This window comes from Vicugna pacos, chromosome 3 (genome assembly GCF_048564905.1).
Source record: "Vicugna pacos chromosome 3, VicPac4, whole genome shotgun sequence".
Taxonomy (NCBI): domain Eukaryota; kingdom Metazoa; phylum Chordata; class Mammalia; order Artiodactyla; family Camelidae; genus Vicugna; species Vicugna pacos.
Genome location: NC_132989.1, coordinates 82,970,941 through 82,979,466, shown reverse-complemented (window position 1 = coordinate 82,979,466; position 8,526 = coordinate 82,970,941). Strand labels below are relative to the sequence as shown.

At 37.0% G+C, this 8,526-nt stretch overlaps 1 long non-coding RNA gene across 4 annotated transcripts; it reads left to right on the top strand.

Annotated features, from left to right (window-relative positions):
- Window positions 1–248: 248 nt before the first annotated feature.
- LOC140695686 (uncharacterized) lies at window positions 249–3,866 on the top strand. 4 transcript variants are annotated; one of them, XR_012071475.1, is made up of 4 exons: window positions 249–431; window positions 1,027–1,171; window positions 2,068–2,247; window positions 3,789–3,866. It is a non-coding gene; the product is annotated as an uncharacterized lncRNA (long non-coding RNA). The 4 variants fall into 4 exon arrangements; XR_012071473.1 differs by having other exon boundaries at window positions 1,008–1,171; XR_012071474.1 differs by lacking the exon at window positions 249–431 and having other exon boundaries at window positions 446–1,171; window positions 2,068–2,206.
- Window positions 3,867–8,526: the final 4,660 nt, after the last annotated feature.

Genomic DNA, 8,526 nt, shown 5'->3' with positions numbered 1-8,526 from the left:
AGAATAAAAGCAGCAGAACATTTAAAATGTTTGGAAAACAGACATAGTAGGAAGTAGGTATCTGTGAGTAAACTGGCTTAAAATTGGTTTGCTTCTGTTACAGTTACAAAGGTGATCTCATTTTTTAAAATGTGTAGAATTATTTAAATTATGTAAGTCCTTTGGTTGGAACACGGAGGACTCTTGTAGTCTTTTAGTCAATCTGTTTCCAGGGCAACACAATCTTACTGTTAGAAAAGGGAGGGGGAGCCAATTAGAGCCCTTGCAAAAGCAGTGAAGCAGGACAAATGAGAATGGTAGCCATGGGGTAGATAAGTGGCCATCACACTGGTGGTACCCACTAGGATCTATTAAGTGATACTGACTGGCTATTAAACAGCACCAGAAGGAAAGAATATTTTCTCTAAGATTACTGAACTGCCTAAATCATGGTAAAGCCTATAGCAGGCCCACCTGGCTAGTCTTCTGAAGCCCTTCTGATAGTTTATACTTTGAAGAATACTGAGACAGGACTGTTTGAAACAGAGCTTTAGATATAGCTTTGGGGTACCTAGTAGATTCTTTGAGCCTTAGTTTTTCTTATCCATAAGATAATTATCATTTTCCTATCTACTTCCAGGGGATTGGTGAAAACCAAGTAACTTGATTTCATGTAATGTTAAAAGGCTTTGAAGATTGTCAAGTATAACTATAAGATGGTATGATGGTGACATCATAATACATACCATGCTCATTATCTGCAGGCACAGTTTTAGATGCTATACATATATTATCTTGTTTAATCCTTAAAACAACCCAATGAAGTAGGTAATATTATTATCATCCCTGCTTTATAGATAAAAATGAAACAAAGGACAGACTAAATAATTTCCCCAAGGTCACGGTAAAAGATAGAGCCCAGAACCAACCTTGGCAATTGGGTCCCACAACCCTCTAGAACCCCTAGAACCTTTAAGGAAGTAATTAGGGTTAAATGAGGTCATAAGGATGGGGCCCTAATCCCTTAGGACTGATGTCTTCAATTAGAAGAGAAAGAGACAGCAAGAATGCATATCCAAAGAGAAAGGGTCTTGTGAGGGTGAGAAGGTGGTCATCTGCAAGCCAAGGAGAGTGGTCTCACCAGAAACCAACCTGCCAACACAGTGATCTTGGACTTCCAGCCTCCAGAACTGTGAGAAAATTAATTTTTGTGTTTAAGTTACCCAGTCTGTGGTATTTTGTTATGTGGCTCAAGCCAACTAATACAGCTGGGTTAACTTCTTGTGGGTCTGAACTTTATTACATTCTGCCTAATAGAACCATAGACTTACCAGGTATGACAGGTCCTGAAACATGAGCATAGCTAAGTGATCCTTTGGGACCACTTTTTTTTAGTATTTCATACTCAGCTTATTACAGAGGATTGCACTCATATGCAGAAACATAATTGCTGGTTACACCTATCATTATTTTATAGCTAACAGCAATATAGTCTTTGCTTATCTCTCAGTCTCTATTTCTCACTGGGCCAATAGAAAAAGTCCTCTACTAAAGCAAAAACTGAAATTGGTTTCCCTTTACATGTAGAAAACCAAGGGATGTTATTTCTTCTTGATAGAAGATAAATTCATTCCATTTCTGCTAATGCATTCTCAGAACAGGGTACCTAAATCAAACACCTGAGTCCTCTAAGTCTTCCTTTACTCTCACTGCCAGGCTCCATTAACCTGGGATAAAAAAAGGTCATACTGTGGTCATATTTCATAATCTGGCCCAGTCCTTTCCAGGAATTTACTGGAAGCTTAATTTCACTGACCTCAAAATTCCTTTCTTTAATTATTAGTATTATTTTAAAGTGTAATATTAAATGTTAATATTAAAAAATTTTTTTAAATCTTATTTTTCTTAGATATATACTGAAGTATTTATAGATGAAAGGATGATATGTTTGGGATTTGCTTCAAAATCCAGGGTGTGTGAAGGGATGGGAGCAATAGATACAGCAGGAAATTTATTACACAATTTTCTCAAATCTCATGTAAATTTGAAAAATTTCATAGCAAGTTAAATAATTTTTCTTCTTTGCAGAGTGCAAACACCCAGGAATGTGATAAGTGTGCTCTGAAAGTTCATTGCTAACTCTTCAAGGCCATCATTGTATATTGCACTACCAAGCTTTGACCTGCTCAGACCTTATCCCTGGGTTACTTTCTCCTGTTACGCTGAGGCAAGGTTCTTCTGCTTCTGTCCAGCAATCGCTTGACTGAGGTTATGATCTATTACCAGTGATGGGTCTTTCATAACATCTTCTCACCTATCCTTAGATTTTATCTCACCCTTAGAAGTATAGCTCTTTTTCTATGTGTTAGGCTTTTTTAGTTCGTAGCTTGTCACCTCCCTGTTGGAAGTCAAGGAGAGAAGTATCAGTTCACTGACAGCACATCTAATCATTTCTATTTGCTGATTCTCCTAACTATCCCTACCTCCTGTCCCCCCTCTTCCACCTCCAGTAAGTATCAGACAAAGCTTGTGGTCCTTGATTCTCTATAACTAGAGTATATATCTGTTCCCTCTAGTATTCTCTCTGGAAGGTCAAGGGTTGACCTTTGTTGCCTAATGTCTTAAAGATAAATACATGTCTCTCACTCAGTATATGAGCCCTCATTCAAACAAAGCTCCTGTTGGCCCCATGCCATGTAGTCCCACAACTCATTTATAGTTATCTGAGTTCTTAGTGTCTGTGTGTGCGCGCGCGCACACACACACACACACACAGAGCAATAGAATGCTTCCAAAATCTTTCTGACTGTGATTCTTGGTCAGTCCAATTATGTATGATCCATGAACTCATTGATGTATTTGGAGAGAATGATATTCTGGGTAGTTACTGATTATACCTCCATAAAAATAGACTCCTGCCAACTGAAAGTTAGATCTGGATTAGTTTTGGAATGGTTCTGGTGTCAGGCTTATAAACACAGCCTGAATTGTTTGGGGTACTAGGACTTTAGAATGACTTTTTTTTTCTCTCTAAGAACATGATATTCTTTGGAGACACAGGAAGCACTGGGGAGGGAGCAGGCAGCTTCCCCTGAAAGGCCATATGTTCAACACTGCCATGGAGGCTGGTATGATATGAGTAGGTGGAGTGCACTGATACACCAAGCTGGCATTCATAATCCCAAATAATAGACTGTGGCCTGGATGACATAATTATGATGCCAGTCTTCCTTCTCTTGAACTTGCCCCTGTGTCCTTTGAAAATGCCTACGTTGGTAAGGTTTATTCAGGAGGCAACTTCCTAGTAATAGCTGAATTCTGGAAATGGAAATCAAAGCCTTGCTCTGTGCGTTAGAAATGATTAAATTTACTGAATGTCCTTCCAGGGAGAACAGTTTGTTTCTGACTCGTTCCTAGTACTTTTTTTTTTTCCTTTGACTGTTCATCCCTGAGAGGGGGGACCATTTAAGATTATTAATGACTAATGAAACTTTAATCTTCCTCTGATACACAGATTATTTGGGTATAAAGTAGCTTCTTAGGGATATAAAGTAGAAGTGGGAGAAGCATAATTAAGAGCCATATTTATTTTAAGGATAAATTCAGTTGGCAAAAGATTTCAGGAAAAACATGGCCTGGCTTTATATGATAAACTCTCTTGATAGATGGTTTCCTTCCTGCAAGTAAAGGACCTTGGTAAAGTTAGCCCATGCCTTCCTGCAGTCATCTTAGTTGGTGTTTAAGAACATTTAGAGGCAGATAGTTCCTCATAGCTAACCTCCCTTTCTTCCTTATTTCCTCTTTTTCAGACCTGGAGGAAATGGAACCCTCTAGTCACTCTTCTTCATTCAAATAAATAAAGACAGTCCTTTTTTTATACAAGCTAAGTAACTATAGTTTCTTAAATATTTACTTAAAGGGTTAATCTTCTAATTCTTTTATTGTTTTTATATTTTTTGGAGCCTTAATCGGTTTTTATGTGTACTTGTAAGTTGTGAGTTGTAAGACCCCAAATAGACAAAACATATAGTACTCTAAGTCCTGAATAATAATGCCTAAAGGAATGAATAATTTCTCCTTGTTATGTTACTTTTAAGTACATTGAAATTTTTAGTCAGCATCTTAATGCCTGACTTTCTGCTACAAAAATCCTGGAAAACCGGTAACATTGGTCCCCTAAACTTTCTGAGTACTTGCATACTCATATTTTAAAATTCTGATTTGCTTGCTGATTTTAATCTGTTAATTCAAAAGGCAATCATTTTATTTTATAAGAATATGATCTATTTTTTTCTGATTTTTTGGTAAAAATCAAGTTCACTCTCTTGAACATTAGTATTAAAGCTGGGAATTGGAATTCAGCAATTTCATTACCCCGTCTTCTTAAACTCGCTTTGGACTGTGAAGCATGTGGACCACACCAATTCGAGGGCATAGATGGAATACCTGAAAATCTCCTCATGACAAAAGATGAGCCATCAGGTTTTTACTTGTGGTATTATTTTATTTCAGGAAATGTGATTCATTAGGGGGTATTAAAATGATGCTGTCATCAAAGAAATACAACCCAACACAAACATCATTTCATGAAGTTATAGATTCTGTATTTATTTTTTTATAATGACAGCAGTACTGTCAAGCTGCACACCCAGATTCTTCTCCATGGACCTCTTCCACTCAACACAGCTGTTTTTGTACCCCTTTCAAATTTGCTTTGAAAATTCCTCACCATTGGCCTTTGTTACTCTTGTTCATCCCTGTCTTTTAGTACTTTAATGTTATTCTTTAGTGCAGATAGTCTTTTTAAAAAAATTGGTCCTAGAAACTAAAAGTTCTTTACATTAAATTTGAGTTGGTATTTTTCATTTTCCATTTGATCTTTTCTCTGAAACCTTGACTTGAATGAGAGATCAAAATAGAAAATAAGCATAAATGAGCTGCTTTTTCTAAAGACAAGATGTTAGCTCAGACACTTGTTCACATCATTTGCTTAAGAGCTGTAAGGTTGCCTCAGTCTTATTGCATGGAAGACAAATATGAACCATAGGTATGATTATATGTGTACTAGAATTCTTTGTTACTGAGCTTTTGGAAACATCAGTGAAATAAGCGCAGACTGGTAATATGTGTTAATATGGTATTTATGTTTCTGGTACCATAGTCCATAGGCTTGAACACATTTTCCCAGACGTTTTTGGAGCACTGGGACCAGTGCTCTGAGAAGTCAGCATAGAGATGCAGGATGCACAAGTGCACCACTGGTAGAAACATAGAGCACTCTGCTCATCACAAGTCCACTCAACGTTTCTCTCTCTGATCCTCATAACATTCCTATGAAGCAGGCGGGGCAATCCCCAGGTAAGAAGTCAGGGAGACTAAGGGACTCTTCCAAGTTCACTCACTAATAAGTGACTTAACAGTGACTCAGACTCTGTCCACTGCCCTCCCATTAGACTTGAGCCTCTCACAAGAGGCTTGTTACGTAGGTCCCAGTATGTTATTCTTGGTTGGAATTCTCTGGATAAGAATTGTTTGGGACATTATTTATTAATTCTAATAATGCTGTGAGGTTGGTGACAAGTAGTGATGCCTCCTTCACAGACACCCAAATAAGGTCACTAACAGGTAAAAATGACTTGTCCAAAGGCCAAAGAGAAGCCCAGAGTTATATCAGAATAGGTTTGTGTTAGCAGAGAATACTGTCCACATGGGCCAGTATTAAAGAAACTGACTTATGAGAATTCAGAATCCCATCAAGCTCCAGAGTGTTCATCATTCAACATTTACATGTCATCTTAGCCAAAGAGATACACATAAGTTAACTGGATTGATGGTTTCATTGATATCAGAATTAATTGATGTTTATAACCTGAATATAGGGAGGTGGGCTATGTAGCAGTCCTATTTACACTCTCTTCAAGTATGGAGTCAGTACGTAGTGAATACCAAAGAGTTTAGGGCTGATGACAAGATTCCAGGGACTGTTAAAAGTTCTAAGGCTCTGGTTGTTAATTCCTTCAAGTATTGCTAAGAAGACAGTTTCTAGTATTACATAGTTTCCTTGGGATCAGGGAGAAGAGCTGTTCTTGATGTCCCTAGATGTTGGCTAAAATAATCGCTTCAAACTCATCCTTGTTACTTTGGATGTTAATTGTCTTCCATAGAATTATTGTTCAACCACATGAAGATTTAAGATTGAGTATTAAAGTGTTTAAGAGAATCCAGACTACACTTGGAAATTTTTTTGTGTTAAAACAATGAGTAAGTATTTGGAATGCAAAGAAGTTTTGAATACTTTAAAAAAGAATTTTAGCCCATTATAGCAACAGCCTTGTAAATTAAAATTAAAACTCATAATTGAGTTACTAATTAAGATTTGTGATCTTAAGAAGAAATCTTTCTTAATTTATGTACTCTTTTGAAACATATAAAACTACTAAGTTCCACAATGTTTTTAAGTTGGTTAGATTTATAAGAAAAATTAATATTCAAGAGAATTTTTTTTTATTTCAAAGATAAAAGCACTTAAAAAGGAAATGAAACATATAATGTAGTTTAAAATTTTTGGACTAAGTTTTTAAATGGGAACTCCTTCTAAATGATTTTTCTTTAATTTGCTAGACATAAAGTAATAACACTTGGCTAAATGTAAAAGCTTAAGAAATAACTAGATTTTTTTCATCTAAAACTTTAATAAGTTAAGTATTTATGTTTTAAACAAAAGTAAATCTCTGTTTTTGCTCAGTACAAAAATCACTCTCATGAGAACCATAAAAATCTCATTAACACTGCATTGTACTACATGAAATGTATTTATTTTGGTATTTTTAAAATTTTTTCTTGAACTGTTTCCATTTTGTTTGTCCTAGTTCTCTAAGAAAAAATCTGGAGAAGACTTCGGTGCCCATTTAACATGCAAAATTTCACCATATGGAAAGAAAAATTAAAATCTGTCACCAAAATGATAGCTCCCTTGAAAACATCATTGTGAGTCAAGAAAGTCTGGCTCAACTCAAATAGCACCAAGGGATTTATGTAAGGAATCAGTGACTACCCCAGTCCATCAAATCCATCCCTAGAGGCCCGCCCAGCCCCTTTCACACATTCCACACAGACATATCCAAATCTCATCTCATTTCAGTTTGGCTTATATATACAGGCTTTTGTTGGTGAAAATAAAACCTATGAGAATGCCCAGTAATTGTGAAAAGGTTATGTTTCACGAGATTTTCTTTTCAAAGTCCTCATTCCATTTTAATTATGTAAAAAAATTCTTTCATTGAAGGGGAATATGTGATCTACAGTTCTAACAATTTGGTGACAATTTCAGTTTTTATTTGGGGAAGTTTTCAAGCAGTGAACTTGTATTGAGTGTCAGTCATATGAGTAAAGAATTCGAAAAGAGCTTCTCCTTTCTGGGACAGACAAGGGGATCTCTAACTACCCTCTGAGTGTGAGTGTGTGTGTATGTGTGTGTGTGTGTGTGCACGCACGCGCGCGCATGTGTGTGTGTAGATGTGATGCACATGTGTTGTGCTGGGGATAAGGGAAACCAGTCTTGTGATCTTTCAAACTGGGGAAGGCTTCACTGGACCATGTCATCTCCCCTTAATTATCTTCTTGTCTTTAAGGAGCTTTTCTGAGATAAAAATAGATGTTCATGCTCTATTCTTCTCTTGACCCTCATGAAACTAGATCCTAGTCACTTGGGCCTTGGCTAATATTGTTGTAACAAATCCCAGCCCCTCCATAATTGTATCAAGAGTAAGAAGTACAGGAACCTCAGGAATGTGGCCTCTTCCTCACTGTTCTTCAGTATGCCCTGCACATGCATCTAATTGGCCAGACCAAAAATGATTCCGACTCTTGGTGTGCTTTGCCATTTTCCCTGATGGATGTGGTCACATCTGGCCTATATGCCTGGAGATGTTGACCTCTCCCTCTAAAAGGTGTGAATCCCTCCACGTGCTGTATACAACCTGTCTTTTCTGTCCAAGTTCAGAAGCAAAAGAAGAGAAATAAATAACACTGGAACAGGTGGAACTTGAGGACAATACTTTTTTAGGTTATTTGAGCTAAGTGTGAATTACACTATTTCTGCCATCTTTAATCCCTGGGAGGTCTGCAAAATAAGGAGTTATAACATACTGACACTGGAAGCCAAAGTTTTCACCACAGAAGGGGTCCCAAGTGTCAGGGTTTACTGTGTTTACTGTGAAGGACTGTTCTCTTGTCCTGTGTTTTCCTTCCTAGTTTTGTCTTCCACACTCTCTGCCTACCTTATGTTCAGAAAGCTACTAATCACTATGTAAGGAAAAAAGCAATTGAGGTTACCGTAAGAAAGATGTGGTTATACCTCTAGTGGAAGGAGTGGTACGAGTTTATATACTTTAATTTCTCTTTACATCAATGAGGTAAGAGTCCATACCTATATTTTACATCTTACCACGTGACAGATGTAAGTTTGAATATACTTATTTTCTTATGGGCCCTACTTTTATTTCTAGGAGACATTGTCTCACTCTTTGGCATTGATGGATCCTTATG